The sequence below is a fragment of the Aphelocoma coerulescens genome, chromosome 1 (assembly GCF_041296385.1).
Source record: "Aphelocoma coerulescens isolate FSJ_1873_10779 chromosome 1, UR_Acoe_1.0, whole genome shotgun sequence".
Lineage (NCBI taxonomy): Eukaryota > Metazoa > Chordata > Aves > Passeriformes > Corvidae > Aphelocoma > Aphelocoma coerulescens.
Window position 1 is genome coordinate 111,756,465 of NC_091013.1, and position 19,981 is coordinate 111,776,445.

The 19,981-nt window shown below is 36.9% G+C and overlaps 1 long non-coding RNA gene across 14 annotated transcripts in view; it reads left to right on the forward strand.

The window, feature by feature from the left end:
- Positions 1-16,736, forward strand: part of LOC138114767 (uncharacterized) — a 41,563-nt gene extending 24,827 nt beyond the window's left edge. For 11 of the 14 annotated variants that reach the window (XR_011152797.1, XR_011152807.1, XR_011152795.1 and 8 more), the window contains 4 exons: positions 3,760-3,856; positions 11,314-11,337; positions 13,109-13,157; positions 14,528-15,251. This is a non-coding gene — a long non-coding RNA (uncharacterized lncRNA). Of the gene's footprint in view, positions 1-1,729; positions 1,933-3,759; positions 3,857-11,313; positions 11,338-13,108; positions 13,158-14,527; positions 15,252-16,650 lie in introns of those variants that run through there. The other 3 variants (XR_011152800.1, XR_011152802.1, XR_011152789.1) reach the window with 3 other exon arrangements.
- The last annotated feature ends 3,245 nt before the right edge of the window (positions 16,737-19,981 follow it).

The window sequence follows — 19,981 nt, forward strand, 5'->3', positions numbered from 1 at the left end:
GGGATTTCTTTTGAAGGGAATCAGGGGGTTAATGATCTTAAAAAACCTCCTCTGTGCCTGAATAAGGAGGTATCAAAAAGTAGTAATGATGAGTGGGGAGAAAAAGGAGAGGAAGCAAGGTTATTAAAAACTAGTCATAAATTAGCAGTGCAGATTGATAATGATGTGCCACAACAAGAGAGAGGAGATAACTCAAAAGATGAGGGTGAAGGAGGAAAGAAAGAAAAGGTCGAGGTTTCCTGCTCTCCTATGCTGCATCTACTGTAAGCCTTGGTCTCTTTGGTCCCTTGCAGACACATTGGGAAGTGCAGCCCTCATTTGTCCTGGTCTGGAGGCTCCAGAGGATGGGGAGAGAAAGATCTTTGCCTTGTGTGTGCAGAGGTCTGGCACTGTGAGGCATAATATGCACCTAACTGGCAAAAATTCCTGGTTTTTGGGTTGATACTTTTAGTCCCTTTTTGTAACATAAGACCAAATATGTGTTGTTTTTGCACGGTGGTCACAGAGCAAAGACATGGGAGATGACACAGAGAGGGGGAGAGTATCAAACTTGATGTAGTCAGCCTCTGGACTGTTTGAAAGTGGCAGATAAGAGCAAAACAAGGACCAAATCAAAGTGGTGATGTAAACACATACAGGAGCATTCCACGTTTCCTCTATAGTCCAGCATAACATCAAGCTCCAAATATTTTCCTGTGTTTTCCTAGAAGGTTGCGAGTTTTTGGGGCTCACCAGTGAAAGTATGGAACAGGTTCATTCTCAGAAAAATGAAAATAATGATAAATATTTGAAATTTGAAAAAAAAAAAAGTGTAAAACATTCTCTTCAAAGACTTCACACCGTGTTACTGAAATTAAAGCCGAAGGTTTATTCAGATCTCACTCATTATGTTTGTCTTGTGTTGAGTAGCGATGATTACACGACACTGAGGCGTGCACTAGTATTCTAATAGATTTTTAATTGAACGGAGGAAAATACTTGTGGGGTCAAAGTTTTTAACGAATGAGCAGATTAAATGTCCCATGAAAGGTACCATATGGTTTTTTAAAATCTGAAAATTAGTTGCAAAGTCACAGTTAATTTAATTATATGGTCTCTCTGTCTCGGGATAATAAAGTAGACTGAGAATTATAATAGAGAATAAAACCTTTGCCATTGAGAGACCTTTTCAAAAAGAAATGTTTGGATAACTGCTTTTAAATTACTCTACTCATATTTATGAGGATATTATTTTGAAGATAATGTATTTAGGTCATAATACAGTAGTGATTGGTGGTGTGTCATCTTCTGAGTTGGACCTTCTTGCTGTGTCATATCACTCTGTATGAGTGATACCGGCGCATGCATGCAGTAAAGGCAGGATACTCTTGTAAACACATGGGAAGGAAATATTTTGGGTTTCCTGGTTTTAAGTACACTGACTAAACTTTTTGACCAGTAGAGACTGACTTTTACAGAACATTCTTTTAAGAAAGCAGCTGCCTTTCAATGCACCTGAAACAGTCATGAAAATGTTTCGTTTTTAAAAAAAAAAAGTTTATGTATACGATATCCCCAGTTTTGCCACAGTCTTTCTTGACTGTGTATGATTTATGTTCATAATTTTTGAAAATTTCAAATGTCTATTCTTCTTTCCAACATGGTGATGTTTACCAGCTATGATCACCACCAACATATCTTTTTTTTTTAAATGCAATTTCTTGACCTGCATTGGTTTTCTTCTTCCCAGGTAGATTATAAGTAAAGTCAAGTCTTTGATTCATTAATCTGAATACCTGTGAAGATCATGGACCAAGGTTTATCTTGTGGTTAGAAGATAAGATGGAACTTATATAAGGAGTTAAACAGGATTATTCACACAAACAATTCTCTACACCAGTGAATATTCTGTGTTTAATGAAGCAAAGAAATCAGAAGTCTATTCAGTGCAAAGTCAGTCACTGGTAACAAATAAGGCTGGTTCTGATTGCATTTTTTTCAGATATAATGTAAAAAAATTCTTTTAAATGTAGGTTTCTTTTTATTTTGGTCAAGTAACTTTCTTGAAGATGTACACTCAAGGCATTAAGACATGAAATCAACTTTTGTATTCTTCTGAAATTGGTTAATTTATTTATGGTGTCTGGAGAACCATAGTCTCAGAAATCTTATTAATTCAAAGAAGTAAATACATAATAATAGAAAATTAATTGCTTAGAATTAGTTAATGAAAAATATACTTTTAAAATGTTTCATAAAAGTAGATGGAGAAAACATAAAGTCAAATTTCCATGATCAGCAAGATCTATCTTATCACTCTTTCTTTCTTTTACTAACAGCTTGATGAAGTGTGTATCTTTTCAAATAGATTGATCAGAATCTTTAAATATCCATTCTGACTTCTTATACCAAAATGAAATTATAAGAAAAGGCTAGAAGTTGTCATGCTTCAGCACTTCTTGAATAGAAAAAACCCCTGATTTGAAATAGTGAATACCCAGAGGAAACTGGAATAGATAACCTGAGTCATTAAACTGCATTGTCAAAAGAGATTTAATTATTTTCTTTTCCTAATCTCCTCTATTTTCAGGGGCAGAGGTGTTTCTATAGACTTGTGATATTGTCTTGTACTAGACAATTTCCTCCTCAAACCTCTTGGCCTTTCTTTTTAAAATGAGCAGTTTTGAATAATTTCAGTCACAAGTGTTCATAGTAGGATAATATAGTGAATCTCATTGATCATACTTGTGGTGAAATATTTCCTATTTCTTGTTGTATTATTAAATAATGCAACACAGGAACTTTTATGACCTAAAGGGAACTACATATGAAAACAATTTTTGCTGATCTAAATGACTGTGCTACTGAGAATTAAAAGTGTATTTTATGGGAGATAAAGGAATTGGAGTGCTCCTCTGTGCAAAATAGTTTTGTTACATAGGAAGCACTTAGTTTTTTGCTCCAAAAATTTCACACTGAAGACAAGATTTGCAGACAGATTGATTAGCATAGGAAAACAGTTTGGTTTTTATTTATGCACCCTAGGACATAAATTATTCTCAACTACCATTTGCCTGAATCTCAGTCCCTTGAAACTTATACCTTAAAAACTTTAATACTAAGCACATGAAAAAGTGAGGTTAAAAATTTCAAAACCTTTTTGCATGGAGCTGGTTGGATAGAAACTTACGGAAAATACTTTAAAAAGTAATAGCTTAAAAATGAGAATTTTGACATGATTTATTGCCTGCAGAGTTAGGGAGAAAGGAGCAGCAGTAGACCTGTGTCTAGTGCCCTGAAGCAGAGGTGTATCCAGCCCAGTTATTCCATGTAGATGGAAGGCCCATGTCTCCTCTGGCCTGTAGAGGCTGGAGAATATAAAAATCTGACCTCACTTCCTGAGCTGACTTTGACCTTAGTCTTGTGTTGGGGAACTCAGCTTCAACACTGCAGTGCTTGTTCTCACTCAGAGCGTGCAGTACTTCTGATGTGCATTTGCTCTGTAAATACCTTTAACTTCTAAGTTGTTTTTTTATTTTTTTTTTTTAAACCATTAGACTGGTATAAAAGTAATTTTTTAGACAGTGGCTCTTCAATTCTGCCCACCTTAATGAGTAATTACTGTGACCGTTCTTACATTAAATGCAGTCTTTGGTTTGGTGTATGCCATTTGCAGTAGCTGGGAAGGTTGAAAGTAGATTTAAATTGACCAAATATAGCCAGTTGAGGTTTTTACCTGTGAAGTGCTAATTTTTTTTTTTTTTTTTTTTTTTGTAATAGCTGAAATCCAAGAGAACTCTGAGCATATGTTTCCACCCCTGGGAGGCCCCTGACATGAAATAAGAATGAAGAATCTTTAAATCTGGATTAGAAGCAGGTAAAATGCAATGAGAATATGAAAGAGTCAGTAGAGGAGAAGTGGAAAAAAGTTATTTTTATATTGACATACCGTGAGTCAATAATATCAAAGTGTCTGATGTTGATATTACATTACTATAGGAAACAAATATTTGGGTTACTTATGATATAATAATTTTATGTTAAATCTAATGTAAATAATCTTTAAATCCTGGTTTTAAAATTAAAAAACAAAAGAACAAATAAGCAAAATTTAATACTTAAGCATTGTTGAAAAACAGGCTTTCATTCTCTGTTAATTTTGTTATTTATTACATCTGATTATATCTGTTGATAGCCATAAGGAAGATTACCCTTTCTGATGAGTTATTGCAGTTTTACCTTCTTTATACTATTGGGTTTTGTTTAAATTAGACTTTGTAAATCTTCAGATTATAGATCTCTGCAACTAAATAATTCTGATAGATTCTGTGGGTTCGTGTGCTTTTTAAGGAGTCTACATGACACCAAGTGCTCTGCTTATTACCCATCATAACTACTTGGAATAATATATCCAGTAAAAAATCCCCAAACCAGACTGTAACAATAAAAAAATAGACAATTGATATTTCAAATAATTGCTGAAGAAGGTGTTCTGGTGAAGTCATCAGGGTTGGAACACTTTGGTTGCAAGCAGTAATGAGGGAAGTTGTTGTACCCGCTGGACTCTGCCTAGCAGGCTGCAGCTCCCTGAGGGCTCAGCGAGGGTTTCCTAGGGCTGTTCCACTACTCGCATCCCGGAGTCCATTTCGGACAGCCCCTCGATCTGGCTCCAGCAGCCAGCAGTGTTACAACACAGGGGAAGGCAAAGGAGGTGAGAAGGGTCTCTCATGAGGGTTTGAGATGACTTTAATCACATCTTGTCCCTGCGATGTTCAGAAGTAGAGAGACAACGTGGTCTGGGTGCGGGGTGGTTTTGTCAGGGGTGGTCCCTGGGCAGGGTTGGGGTACAGGAGCAAACAGGGAGAAACCAAGGGAGTGGCCAGGGCTAGGGCAGGGAACAGGGGGAACATGTGAAATAGGAAAAGCAATGGATTAAGAGATCCCCACAGGAAGTTTATTCAAGTAGAAGTTTCTTAACTGAAAATCAAAATAAAACAAGCTGATGAGAGAGAGAACAAGGGGGCAAGTCTCTGTTCCTTGATAAGGGCACACCACCTTGACTGAAGGACAAACGGTGAAAAAGCCAACTTAGCACAAAAGTCAGATTCTGATTTCTGGACTTTTGACTGTACAGAGGGTGAGGGAACTGGTCTCTAACCAGTTGCATGTATGAAGGTAGCTTGGCAATGAGTGACTGACAGAGACAGTGTTGTTCTCACCTACGCTGTCATCCTCTCCAGACTACAGTGAGACTTTGTTAGACTGCTCGTGCAGCAGCTGTGTTTGTCACCTTCAACTCTTCTGGTATTACAGGGCGAGTTTATTCAGAAGCACCTGCATGTTTAGTGTCTGATCCTGAAAACATGAACACGAATAAGTTTCTGCATGAGGCCTCTCCCACTGGAATGTTATGCTTAAAGTGAATTGCACGTCTAGAATTCTTTTTGTGAGCAAGGATTTGTGAGTGGAAAGGAGGTGGTATTTCCCAAAGGGATATTCCACACCTGATGACATGCTTAGTATAAAAAGCAGGGGAGAGAAGGAGGAAGAGAAGGATGTTGGGAGTGACATTTGTATTCCCAAGTCACAGTTAGGTGTGATGGAGCCTTGCTTTCCTATGGTTGGCTGAACACCTGCCTGCCCATGGGAAGAGTTGAATGAATTCCTTGTTTGGCTTTGCTTGTATGCCTGGCTTTTATTTGACTTGTTATTTGGCTGTCTTTACCTGAGCCCTGTGGGTGTTCTCACTTTTATTCTTCCGAGTCTTTCCCCCGTCCCAACATGAAGAGAGTGAGCAAGTAGCTGGGTGGTGCTGGGGTCAAACCACAACACTTCTCCTTTTTTTTTTCCAAAAAAGCACCCTAAATTTTATGGAGAGGGTTCAGTTTCATGAGTCTATTAAAAAACAAATGAAAACCAAGAAGTGACATTTCATAGGTCACCTGAATGGCTGGAACATGCTAAAACCATTTTATGGATGTTTGCTACCAGACCTAACAGGGGAACTAATAAGAGTAGCAGCTTACCCTTTTTGTGTGCAAACTGTTACTGGACTTACTCAGCTGGTGCATTTCATAAATATTTGCTGATAGCTTTAGGCAAATGCTACAGTAAGCATCACTTTGAAGCATTTTAAGTGGATGTTCTGGTGGCTGCACATCTCAAATCCTGTAATAAAGCCAAAATGTATTACATAGAAAATCGGTGTGTTCATAAATTTTACACTCCTCTTCCCCTTTCTGTAACTTTGCTTCTGCAGCTCCATGTTCACAAGGAGAAAACCAGAAGGTGCCTTTTTTGTGCTCTTCAGTTTGTACACATCCCTTTCAGGTTCTTCATCTCAATCCTTGTTCAAGATTTTTGCAAAGTCTCCTTGTCTTGATAGAACTCCTTTTTACTTCCCTTTCTTTCCAGCCCAATGGCCTTGTTCAATTATAGTCTCAAACTTCAGACATGAATCTAATCTTATGCTTTCTCAGTTACTACTTCTCCACCCCCACCCAATTTCCTGTATTTACCAGAACCATGGATCTTTTCTGAGTTAGCTCCCATTTTTTCATGCTAGCTACCAACCTATTTTTATTCTGATAGCTCCCATCCAAGTCCACTTTTTATTTGTTTGCAACAACCATTTTTGCCTCTTTATCACCCAAAGAGCTGTGGGACATTTTGCAAAATTCAGCTTTTCCAAATGAGACTGTTATTCTCCCTTGCATTAGGATATTAATTTCTCAAATGCTTTGGAGATGCAGATAATTTAAGAAAATCCCCAGTAAGCATAATATTGTTTCCTTTTTATCCCATTTATAAGACTTCTGCTAGGTAAAGTGATATTGCTTGTGAAGAAAGTAACAGCTTGACAAGTTTGAAGCAACTGGTGTGTGTGACTTGTTTCTGCTATTCTGTTTGATATCACGGTGCGTCAGCATACAAAAGATAGCTTTTTTTTTTTTTCCTTTTGCTAAATGTGGAGGATTGCCAGTAGTAACTCCATATTTGCTGGCATTAGGAGGACAGGCTCAGCAGTGCTAGGATGCTGAGGCAGCTTGCCTATGCATTTCCAATTAATCCCAGCAGGTTGTCTCTCTGTGGCAGGATAACACATAAAGTGCACTGCAGGATTGTGGTACTTTTATGGAAAAGAAAATACTTGTGTCTGTACTTCAGATCCAGAGCTAGACAGAGCTTACCTGTAGTCTTTTATCCATGAATACATTGTGAACATTCTCGAGTGTACAACGCAATCCAGCAGGTGCTCTTTCCCAGCTGAAGGTCCCATGACTTATTTTGAAAATCAAACAGAAAACCTGTGCACACACTGGCAAAAGAGTGAAATCCTAAGAGTCAAAGCAGATGAAATGAATCTTCTAAAGTTACCACAGCAGACTGGATTCTTTTTTTTTCCTGGCACATCTATTATTGATAGGCTGGTTGTGCAGATGCTATTCATATAAATACATAAATGAGTTGTACTGAGGTATCAGAATTGCTGGTGCCTGCCCTACTTTGATGATGAATAAATGAAAGCACTGATTCCTGTTACTGCTAAAGAAGGGCTAAATGATGTACTCACATGTACAGAGTCTCATAATTTCTTTAAATTATGAACTATTACAGTTTGATTTTATTTTTTAGACAGAGGGCTCATTAATCAACACTCCTAAACTATCAAAGTCATTATTGAATGATATTTTATTATAAAAGATTGTATTTCTTACATGGTGATAGTGTGATGCAGGTGTTTTGAATTTCAAATGAATAGCTGCACATCTTTGGGATCTGTTAATGCACACCAGCTCAGAGCCAAACAGCCACCAGCTATTCAGATAGTGTGACATTTCTGAGTTGCCTTGTTTTCTCCAACAATCACTTTTGCAGAAGTGAAAGCAGTTAACACAGTAAACATTTTCTTTAATGGTTTTGTCAGCTGTACTGAAACCCTTTTTACTTAAAGGCAGAAATGTTTTTCCTAATTTTCATGAGTTTAAAAAAATGTAGGTATTACACCTATATAATGATTCAAAATTAAGGTGGTTTTATGTATTTATATATTCTATATATTCTTCTGTATATGATTCAACCCTTCTCTTAGCATTTACTTGCCTGTGATTTAGATAAAAAGTCATGTTTCCTCCCCAGATCTGCTAATTGGCATAGAACATGTAATTGTCTCCTGGAAAGAAATAAAAAGCTACTTGATGTTTAACATTGGTGTGCTGACAGATTAAAAAAAAATTGTAAATTAAAAATGTTACTTTCAGACATAGTTAAAAATAACTTAAACCTTTCTCTGCTATTAAAAAATATATATGTACTTACATGTTTTTTTCTATAGTTAGAAAAAAATGACTTCTATGAATTACTGCATATTCATTACTGAAATGTGATCCTGAGGTCTCATTTTGTAGTGAAGGTGTATAGTAGGTGACTAAGCTTTAGAGGTAAGAACAGGATATTCCATTCAGTGTGTAAACTTGAGGCTTCAGTATGGTGATAAGATAAATATTCTTTCTGGTAGCAGCAGGAAATGCTCTTTGATGTGTTCTCTGGCAGTTCAGTACAAATGGGCCTATCATGAATGCTGATGGAATTGAAAACTAACTAGAGGAGTCAGCCTCGAGAACATATCCCTTTACTATCCTGTTTTGGCAATAGAAGCATAGTGTTTTATAAATAAGGAAATAAATCAGACTCTCCAACCTTATATTACTAGTGTGTACAATGAATAATTTTCAGAAAATACTATTAAGATCTTTCTGGAAGAAATATTAGGTTTAAAGCTAAAAGTCATTGAGGTTTTTGAATAGTGAAATTGTAATCTGTCCAGAAACTAATTTTTCAAAAGGTGCATTGTTTTCAGACAGGAGAAGAAATTAAGATTCACATTTCTCAGGAAAATCTAAAGATTTATTAAAACTATTGATATTTCATTAGTCTTGTTCTTGGGGTAGAACATTTAAAACAGATGCACAATTTTTTTGATGTCAGCTTTGTAAAATGAGTTGAAAGACTTTGGTTTTCTATATTATAATATTGAACTTCCATCTCCATGTACTTCCCTGGTATTTCAGAACATATATAGAGCATCTTTGTATGCTATGCTCAATCCAGGTACATTTCCCAATGTATGTAATAACCAACTTCCTCCCCTCACAAAGACCAAGGAATATTCCCAGACACCATGATATATGTACTTCAGCCGAGACAAGCCAAACACTTTTTTCTAAAAAAATGCTATAGTAGATTAACAAAAAAATATGTGTCTTGTTGGAGCTGAACTCATTCTTCAACCGACAAAAAATGTTGGCCTTTAAATGTTTAAAGAAAGCATTTATAAGAAAGATGGGAACAGGTATTTTAGCAGAGCCTGTTGCACTAGGACAAGTTGTAATGTTTTCAGAATAACAGAGGGTGTATTTAGACTAGATACAAGGAAGTAATTTTTTACAGCTGGCACAGGTTGCCCAAGGGAGGTGGTGGATGCCCTGTTCCTGGAAAAATTCAAGGTCAGGCTGGTCTTGGCTCTGAGGAAATGTCCCTGCTCATTGCAGGGTGTTGGATGAGGTGACCTTTAAAGGCCCCTTCCAACCCAAACTGTTCTGTGATTTCATCCAAACACAAATGCAGGCTTGAGCGAGAGCAATATACTTTGCATCCTGCATAGAATACATGATTTTTATTTATGTGTTTTCCTGGCTGCATAACCATAAAAATGGAAGGACTTGGAATAATTTATTTGAAGGAAAACATATACACACTATTTCTAATTTATAAATGACTACATTGTTTAAATAGCAAAAACCAAGCCACTTGCAGAGAAGATTGAACCTGGAAATAAAATAGATGCATCTTGTCCTTGGGGAGAAGTTTGGGTCCTGCTTTACTGCTTGAGAATATTTTGCTAGAGACAGAAATTGTCCTTGCTAGGGAAGCATCACAAGATTACAGATTTTGCATTTTATAAAATTCCATATTGTAGAAAGGGACAAGAATATATTGATGTGAATTTCACTGCTTTTTTGAAATAATCACTGCCTCTAAATTGAAGTGTTTTAAAGAAGATTCAGAAGCTGTTCCTGGTTGCCAAAGGTGAGGCATCTCCAACTCCAGGTGCTAGTGACCCACACAGCAACAACAGAAAGCCTTGGGTTTAAAGTTCACTTGGGAAAGAGGATTGTCATAGAGGGAATATGGTCCTGGATTTGAAATTTACAGATGTTGAAGACAAATTTCCTTCATCATCTAGGGGAATAATTTTGATTAATTTATTTTTGTTTTCCCATGGTTTTGTGGATCATGTTTCAATTATAATGGCTGGAAGTACAATGGTTACTAGAAAACAGTGTGTTCTGCTTCACTGCAGGTTTTTTGTGTTTGTATTTTGGCTCTGAAATGATTCAGGCTATTAAATAAATGCAACCTACAATATCTATTCTGAAGAAAAAAAACATTGAAGTATGGGAACCAGTGATAATAAAGGGGAAGAGATTTAGCAGTACTTTTTGCTTCAATAAGGGTTTCAGAACTGGTTGCTAAATTTGTTCATTGAACGAGTAGAATTGGCTGGAGGAGAAAATGAGCAAATAAAAGTTTAGAGGCTTACCTAATAACAAACTCATGTGTCAGCACTTCTGAATGATGACAGTTTTACACAGCTAGATATTTTAATGTAGCACTAGTAATACAGCTAATGTTCTCCTGACTATGGAGAAGTCAAAAATCTTTCCTCTATTAATTTGTCACAGTGGTCTGCCAGCAGGAATCTACTTAATTATATCTTAATTTGTAGCTTTAATGAATGCCATGAAGTTGGTTTCTGCCTTGCCTTTTTTTTTTTTTTTTTGGATAACAGTACTCAGTACATTCTAAAAAAATTGAGTTACAATGTGCATGATATAATTTTTTTTAATGGATATGTTGAAAAATAATGTATGATCCTAAATCTATGCTTTAAACAACTGGTCTAAAGAAACTCTAAGGAGTTTTTGGTCTAAAGATTGGGTTTCATATGCAGATTAAACTTTGGCCATGTGTCAATTGAGAAAAAAATTCAGATCTTCTTCAAAAAGTCAGGCAGAATAAACCCCAAATTGTTGCATTAAAAGAAACAGACAAAATAAAATAAACACATTTTGCGTATCACTAATAATTTTAAAATTATATAGGTATTTAATTGCACATCCTTATAAAAACAGTTCTATAATGTTGTTTTGTAACTATATACCTTCCATGATTTTACAAGATGTAAGTTGATTTATCAATTAATTATTTTTTTCTTATAACAATTGATTCAGAAAATATTTCTCTCTTACTGTTTCCTTATACTCCTTTTAGGGGGATGGAATGCACAAAGTTGAGGTAAGTTAATGCCACTGAAATCAGTCCATAAGAAGTTTCTCAGAATAAGAAAACTAGGAAGAATGAACAAGACTAACTTAGAGCAGCCTGTTATTTTCATCTTTCAACATGTACTCCAGAAAAAGGTATTGAGGCACCAGAGTTTATCTGCAACGAAACTAAAATTATTCTTCACATTGATGTTTGCTATTTCCTCTTACTCTCTGATGAAGGAAAATGTAGTTCCTTGCTACATGAAATCTGTAATATTCATTCATAGTATAAATGGCTCCCAGATGATTATTTAAGCCAAACAAGGTTTCATTGTCACCAGGGAGTGTCAAGCAAGGTCTTGGGATTTGCATAATAATTGGTTTGAAACAAGTGATATTCCATACAGTACCATGTATACAGAGAGTAATGAATATGGTAGCCACAGTTTGTGAGATCAGTATCAGCTACATAATGAAAACTGAATATTTTTCAGTCTTTGGAGGTTTTCAAACATCCATAAAGCTAATGAGCTAATTTAGATAAGCATTAAACATGAATTTAATCACATTACTGGTAATTATTAGCAGACACACAATATGAAGGCCTTAGTTTCCAAAAGTTGTAATTAACCATAGAAAAAAAAAAATTGTTTGACCTAATGCATCGCATATAAATGACTCAACTAAAGACTTTTAGATTTAACAGCTTAGAGTAATTTTTCCTTATATACTTTTTAGCTGACAGTAAAAGTGTGGTTTTTCCCACATATTAACTTAAGGGCAAAATCACATGTGTCTGCAAATGTTACTGAAATCCAAACCCATTTCCTAAATGTACACAGCATAGCTTTATCTGATCCATGGCCTCACTCCTATGCTGGTCATGAGTTAGCAGGTAAACACCTGCTGCCAGTAATCTCCCCAGCTCCTGGGAAATATTTAAGGTTAAGCATGTGAGCAAGAGTCTTGAGTTTTAGAATAAAACTGTGCTCAAATAAGAATTGGAGTTGTGCCTGTCCATATGTGCCAAGAAAAACCTGACCCAAAAGTCTTTGGAGGGACCAAAAAGGTTTCTTCTTTGGCTGCCTAGACCAGGCAAGAGGCTACATTCCCAAAGCATTTCAGTGTAAAAAGGTAATGGCTGGAGCATAAAAAGAAGTCTATAATTTTTTTTTTTTTTTTTTTAAAGGATTGTGAATTAAACCTTCCAGCCCTAGAAATGTGTGAACAAACAAATATTTTTAGTTTGCCTTTATTAAAGTAAAAGTGGCTCTTGCACAAAGTCTTAAAGCTCGAATATATAGAGTCTGGTCCCTGAAGTTATGATTCTGGAAAGAAATGCTTAATAATCTAATTTCAAATAATGGAAGAGAACTGTTTTTTGAAAGCTGGAAAATTACTGTGACTCCTCAGTTTCTCTCAGGCAGAAGGAGAGGGCTTTCTTGTTTAACAGAGTGGTGAACTCATCTACTTTTTCATTTTTCAATGGACCATTGCTCAAGAACACATCTTCCATGCCTTTACTCATGTTACACAGAAGTTACACATTTTCAGCAATATTGAAAAATGGAGATTTATATGAAAAGAGATAAAATGCCTTTTTTCCAATGGATTATCACCGATATAAAATTATTATCTTTTCAGAGGCTTGTAGAAAGCCATATTTTTCACTGTAAAAATTGGCAGTGAAACCATTTTCTGTATAATAAATTTTCAGTAAAAGGTGTTCAGCCACCTCTCTGCCTAGCTATGCTATCTGTGCCTGTGATTAAGCTGAAGCCTTTTCTGGGCTCTTGCAGGTCAGCTCTCCACCTAGGCTGGAATGTGCTTTTGCACACAACGATGTGGGTAAGGAGGAATCAAGTCAACTTTTCCTGTCTGAGAAATGAATAACAAAATGAGCCACGCTTAAATATCCTGTGGACTTTTAATGAAAACTCCCTTCCAGCCCCCAAGCCCCACAATATTTGGCACAGGAACAGGCAGAATTCCTCAGATGGAAGAGTAGTTAATCAGCTGTGGGGATGTAGGCAGCAGCAATCACCAGGTGTAGGGTACTTCTGTTGGGTGAAATTCTTCTGCTTCTTACAGATGTTTCTCCTTCCGGTTCTTCACTCTACTTGAGAACATTTTTGTCTTCTCCTACCACTCTCTTCCCCTAATGTAGTCACCCTTTCTTCTTGTGTTGCTCGTCCAGCTGGGTAATCCTTGCTAAACAGAGCATTCCTGAAATATTGTGGAGCCATGATGACTCCTGCAATTGCATTCCTCAGTTTATTTATTTATGTTGTACATCTTTCTCTTATGCTATGTTTATATAAGCTGTTACAACAGTGTGACACACTATCTATAGACTAATTAGAATTTACTATAATAAACACAGCTATTAATCATGACTTTCATTATTTCCTGCCTTAATAAACTGTTGATATAATCCAGGACAGTGACAAGGGAATGATCATTAATAACAAATATTTAGTACTTGCTAATTAATTAAAGGTGCTCATTAATTTATTTGAAGGATAAAGATTAAAGAAACAGGCCATTCATTTAATTTACTGTAAATGAAAACCAAAATATCTTCTCTTGGAATTAAAATTTTCATGAAACTTTGCATATTGCATTAAAGACTTTGTGGGTGGAAAGCTACAGCTGTTTAATGAATAAACTTCCTCATTTAATTCTCAATCAGAGCCCTCAGAAGCTGTATGGTGCATATGTGAAATTACATTAAGCAAATAAGAAAAGTTATTCTCATTTGCACACTGACTGCATGGAAAGAATATTTCTTGCTATGTTTTTGTGCTTTGTCTGTAACAAATGGAGCTGAGACCTTATCTCCACATCTCACCTTGATGTCTCTTGGTTCTGTTGTGTTTAGCTAATATAATACAAATAGAAAATATCAACTTCTTTCAAGAATATAAAATTGGACTGAGAAAGGGAATTTAACATTTTTGTTGTTGCCTCAGGCAGAGCTTGAGTTAAGTGACCCCCATGTCTGTGAAACTGATTTCTGCAGCCTATCTACTGGAATGACCTTGCACAACTACTCCAGTTTTCTTTTGCTGATGTCTTTCACTGTCTGTTCTTGTAATACTCTAACTGCACCTACGTGTACTCCTGTTGTTTCACTACGTTAAATTTGAGTTTGAGAAATTTCTAGCTCTTAAAGACTCGGTTTTAATTAACATCTGATGTTGTCTTACCTCTTTCAGAGTCTTCGTCAAGAGCCTAAAGCATTTCATGTCCTGTGCTGATATACAAAATTTTCCCTAACTTTGATGTATACCTGGAAAACATGAAATGGAATGAGAATGCGTGGTGATAACTCAAGGAAAAGAAAGGCTATTAGAAAACTACCTGTAGTAAGAACTCTGGAGTCTTCCCTTTTTTTTAACAGGGATCACCTTTCATGGTGTTGAAGGGCTGCTTGTAGGTGCTGGGGTGCTGAGGAGGTTGTGGAAATGCACAGCCACTTCCCAGGATTGTGGTGGAAAATGTACCTTGGACAGAGCCGCTCTTACTCAGACACTTGGGCTCCACTGCCTGATTTGTGTGTGGAAATCTTTGTCTGGGCTTTTGAATCATGAAAACAAATTTGTATGAGGTGTGTCGAATGTAGTGATGCACTGAATCTGTATCTTTTATTAAAGGGATATGATTAAGGAATATTCCTTCAGGATATTAATTTCTAGGAATATTATTAGTGTTAATATGATATTAATATATACTAATATTAATACTGGATAACAATATAATAAGAATATAATTTCAGGACTGTTGTCCAAAACTATGAAAACAGTTTTTGAAACCAAAATAATCAAAACATAACCACAATGGATGTTAGCAGAAGAAATACCCTGTTCTGTTCATGTTTCTTTTTGTTTTAAATTATTTCATGCCTATTGTGTCCTGTTTCCAAATTTCCAGAGCAAAAAGTCTGACCTTTGTAAAATGTGTTTTGAAGTTCATTTGTGTTTGGTCTCTCTGAATTCAAAACTTTCATCTTTTCAAACTGCGAAATTTAGGTGTGGATTCACTGAAGTGGAACAATTCCAATGTGCTTTTGGAATACGATTTTTTGAAGTCCTTCATGGCGGGACTAAGAAATTCTCTTAGATCATGGCAGTCGAATCAGTGCACTTCCAACAGAATTTGAGATTTTTTTTGGTAGAAATTATTTATTCAATTCTATGACTTGCAGCTGTCATTTTTCAGCTTAGTTTTTCATAAACAAGAGACTATTCATCATTAATTTGTGACAGAGCTACATTAGTTTATATCTCATGATAATCCAAAAACTTAGAGTAGCCTTTCTTTTTTTCCCCCATAAGAAAGGTACTTTGAAATTTTTAGTAATTTTTCTTGTCTAAGTGAATCAGCATGAGTTATAAAAGATAGAAGAAGTATTCCTATACCATGCTCGCCATCCTCCTCCTCTTTAGATTTGCATTTTCAAATAAAGGGGAAAAAAAGTAAAAAGAAAAACCAAAACCAGAGTAATTTTGACCTACGTAGCTCCTTCAGTCAGTCATTAAAAAAAAAAAAAAACTCACTGAATTAACAAAAAATGATGTGCCTGTATGGCTGTGGAAGCAGAGGGCTCCAGTGGGATCTTGTTCATTCTGTGAGTTTTTGTGACCTCTGGATGAGCAGAACGTTGCACATGAATATGTAGGCAAGCACCAGCCAGGCAGATGTTACACTTACTGACCTTCCCTCACTGAAACTGATAATCAGTTTGGCTGTCATTCATTGTCCTTTTGAGGATTTCTGGCAGCAAATGAATGCCAAGGAGACATATTTGATCCTGTAGGTCCTGCCAGAAATTAGGTTTGTACTTGGATATTTTGAAATGAATCTGAGTCGAGTTTGACAACAAAGGGAAGGCTGCTGCAGTAACATGTGCAGGTGATGCACTTCTCAATCTGTTTGTATTCTCCAGACAGGGAGAGATCAGGGCCCTTTCCTGCCTTTCATTCAGCTGTGGATATCAAGGCCAAATACACAGTAAATGTCAAAACATAGAATTTATTTATTTATGCAGACAAACTGCCACTGAAGTTGCACCTATGTAACCTAATGAATGGGGCATCAGTGTTTGACTTAATAACAGGCAAAGAATTAATTACCAGCAGCAAGAAGTCTTCAGCTTTGTAATTTGGAAATTAGAAAGGGGTGAGGACAGACATTAAATATTAAGATAAACTTTTTTTTTTTTACACAGCTAATAGTATCTTGCATACTTTAGTTGCCCACTAAATAAATAGTGCTTGATTAGAAAGCAAATTTTCTACATTTTTAATCAGGTTGGTTTGGTTTGTTTTTTTTTTTCCAGTCCCCCTAGTATTTCATCAGTGGTTTCTGAAGTAGATGAAGATGAGCAATACTGCACCTGCATGTGCTGGATGGAACGAATGTGGCAACAGAAGAATAATAATGTTTAAGAATTAGAACATATGAGGGTTTGTAAGGCTGCAGAAGCTGCAGTGGGACACAGACCTGTGCCTCACAACCATCCAGAAACTCAGAAAAGATAAATGTGCTGAGAGTGTTTTTAAATGGGAGTGAAAAAAAGTATGGGGGGAAAAAAAAAGAATAAAGAAATTTAATTAGTAGTAATCAACAAAGATTATGGTGTTACATACTGGAATTTAGACTTCAGGGCTGTAGTTGCAGCTTTCAGCTGAGAAGCATCCAGGGCAGCCCATCAGGAAAGTCAGCTTTGTCCTTTTTCAGTCTGCAGTTTTTGTGTGCTGATCTCTTCTTCTGGCATAGCTGTACCTGTCCGGAGGGATGTGATGGACAGGAAAGAAACCCTGGACATGCAACCCCCCTTCCTATGCCTCTATTTGCTCAAAGGAGAGGCATCAGAAACTGATATTATCTCAGGAATATTAGGGTGATCCCTTAATTATTTCAGCCTTCAGTTGCCTTTCCAATAGCAGTCGTGTTCCTAAATGCAGGTGTGAGGAAAAGGTGCTCAATCCTGTTTCTAAAATACTGCAGCGAGCTCCTGAGTTGGTAGAGCTCCTTTATGGCTGTGCTTCCCAGTCGACCTCGGAGTGTTACAGGGCCTTTGGGGTGCTGTCTGCCTCTCTGCGTGAGGTTGGCACCTCGGAGCTGAGCCAGAGCTGGCGGTGACCTGGGCTGTTAATAGCACAGCACACAATTTTCATGTTGGAGCTTGAGGTTTTCGAGCACTCTCCAGTCATGTAAGTTTCCCTGCCTTTCACTAACCCAGGCTATTTCTTATTCCAGGGCTTTTAGCCTCTGTTTCCGTGTCACTGCTGAGTGCAGATGTGAGCCATGCTGGTTAAAAAGGTATTCAAAAGATGAAAGGAAATGTTTTAGACAAGAGTGAAATAGTATCTCACTTGTATACATGAATACATTTTTGACTTTGAGAATTTATATGATAATTTAAAAAAAACCAAAAAAACAAACAACTCACTGAAGATCTTGAAGATTTTAAAAAATGTGTTATTAATAATATATTTTCACTATAAATACAGCATCCATAATTTCATGTGGATGTAACCAAGCCAATTTTCTTTTTAACCTAGCAATCCCATTTAAGAAGTTCCATTTCCCTCATTCACTTCTCTGCTTTTCCAGTTGTGAGTTCCAGCTGGAAAAATCTGCTGTCTTAATGGAAACTAAAATCTGATCAGCAGCACAAAACCATCCCAGAGTGATGCACAACCACTGAATCCTTTGAATCCTGTCCTACCTGAGACCTTAATCCTGGCTTCAGAATGAACAAGTTTTTAAATGTGGAAGACAATTCAATTCTGCAAAATCGTTATCCCGCGGATTTCTGCAACACAGGTTCTCGGTTCCAAAGGAAAAAAAAGAAAAACCAGGGAATATTTCTGACTCTCTGCAAATGAAAATTAGAAAGCAAGTAGGGGGATAACAGGAGGGTCTAAATTTGCAGTTTAGAGAATTCAAGAAAAAGATGCCAATGCTGCTTTTCCAGGCTCTTTGGTTCAGAAAAAAAATATCCTCCTGTATGTTTATGCTCCTCATACTATCCTTTTCAGAGTGATATTTAGTGTTTGTCACGAATGTGTGCAGAAGTTTGCTTGGTTTTGTTTGTGTGGGAAAAAAAAGCATTAGTTGGCTTGTACTTAACCAGAAAACTGTTATTGTTGGGCTTACACATGCAAGTAAATAAGGTATAAAGTGGCATGATGGTATCTATTCAGCCAGTTCCTGTTTATTTGTTGAACTGACTACCATTAGTGGCTGTGAATGGGTCTCATTGTGCTGGTGTCGATGAGGTTGTGCTTAGACCTGTGAGTTTGAGAGCAGTTGGTTATGGCTGAGAAAAAAAGCTAAATAATAGGACTTAAAACACTGTTTGGCAATTACCAAGGTGTTGTTACTGAATATTCGTTTTACTCTGGAGACAGGGAGTTTGTGTCCAAGCAGAGATCCTCAAAGCTGAATGTGCAGGACTGTTTCTGTACGGGGCCGTCTGAGTCTGGGAGATCTGCAGTCCATTCTGCGGTGGTGTATGATTTCCAAATTCATACTTTTGAGTCTTCACTGGACCATGTGTTTTCAATATACCCAGATCTCGTCCCATGTATCTCCTTTATTCGTGCTCCTCCATTGCACAGATCCCAAATATCTTTAGGTCTGCCAAAAGGGGTATGAATATAATTAAGAAGAGAAACTCTCAGATCCTCTACTGAGAAATTACAGTTAAACAGATGGTATTTTTATTTCAATTATTATTTATTAAATGGACACAGAAATCACTCGCTAATAAACACATGGCATTAATGCAGTGGTGTCCTATAGGCCCTTGGTAGATGAAAAGCTGTTTTCTTGCTGGGGCCTTAGGAAGTGATGGGAAGGAGGAGCTGGTTCACTTGAGTTGCTGGAGATTGAGCCTTAGAAGTCAAATCCTTCATCCTGCCTAAGCAGAAAGTGATCCTGGCCTTGGGATTCTCATCATCTGTTTGGTTTTCCCATGGCTTGGCTGTTCTCTTGGGGCAGAACAGGGCACAGGGAGGAGTTCAGAGTCTGCAGTTTTTGTGTCTGGTACTGTGCAGACAATGTAAACAACTGCATTGCAGTCTGAAGGGGATGGTGTATGGTAGGGAATTACACCCTGGAGTGCCTGTTTCTCTCTCTGCTGGACTGGAGAATATCACTGGAATGTTCATTTTCCTTTGTTATCACTGGGATGTCAGTCAAATTTATCATAATCCACTGAAATAAGTTATTGGGTTTTTCATTATCAGTCATGGGTGACAGGAAGTGAAGGACTCTAAAAGGGAATCTGGAAGGGATATCACTTTCAAAAGACAATGAGGAAGGCTACAGAAGGAAATGTAAACAGGGCTGATTTACAGAATACCTCACCTGGTGTTACTTATGAAAAATATTAATACACCAGGAATGGTAATTTGGTACATTGGTATGGAAATCAATATCTTGTGTTTCAGCAAAAATCGTGTTCTGGACACAGCAGAAACACATAGGAAGGTGAAAAAGCTCCTATTTCCCGGCATCTTTGGGATTTAGTAGAAAATAGTGTTGAGGATGAGACAGGACTGCAGTCACCAGAGCAGACCAGTATCACACAGCCTAGAAAAAGGCTCATCTCCACTCAGCGTGTAGTGGAGCACACTGGAAAGAACAGCACTGTTTAA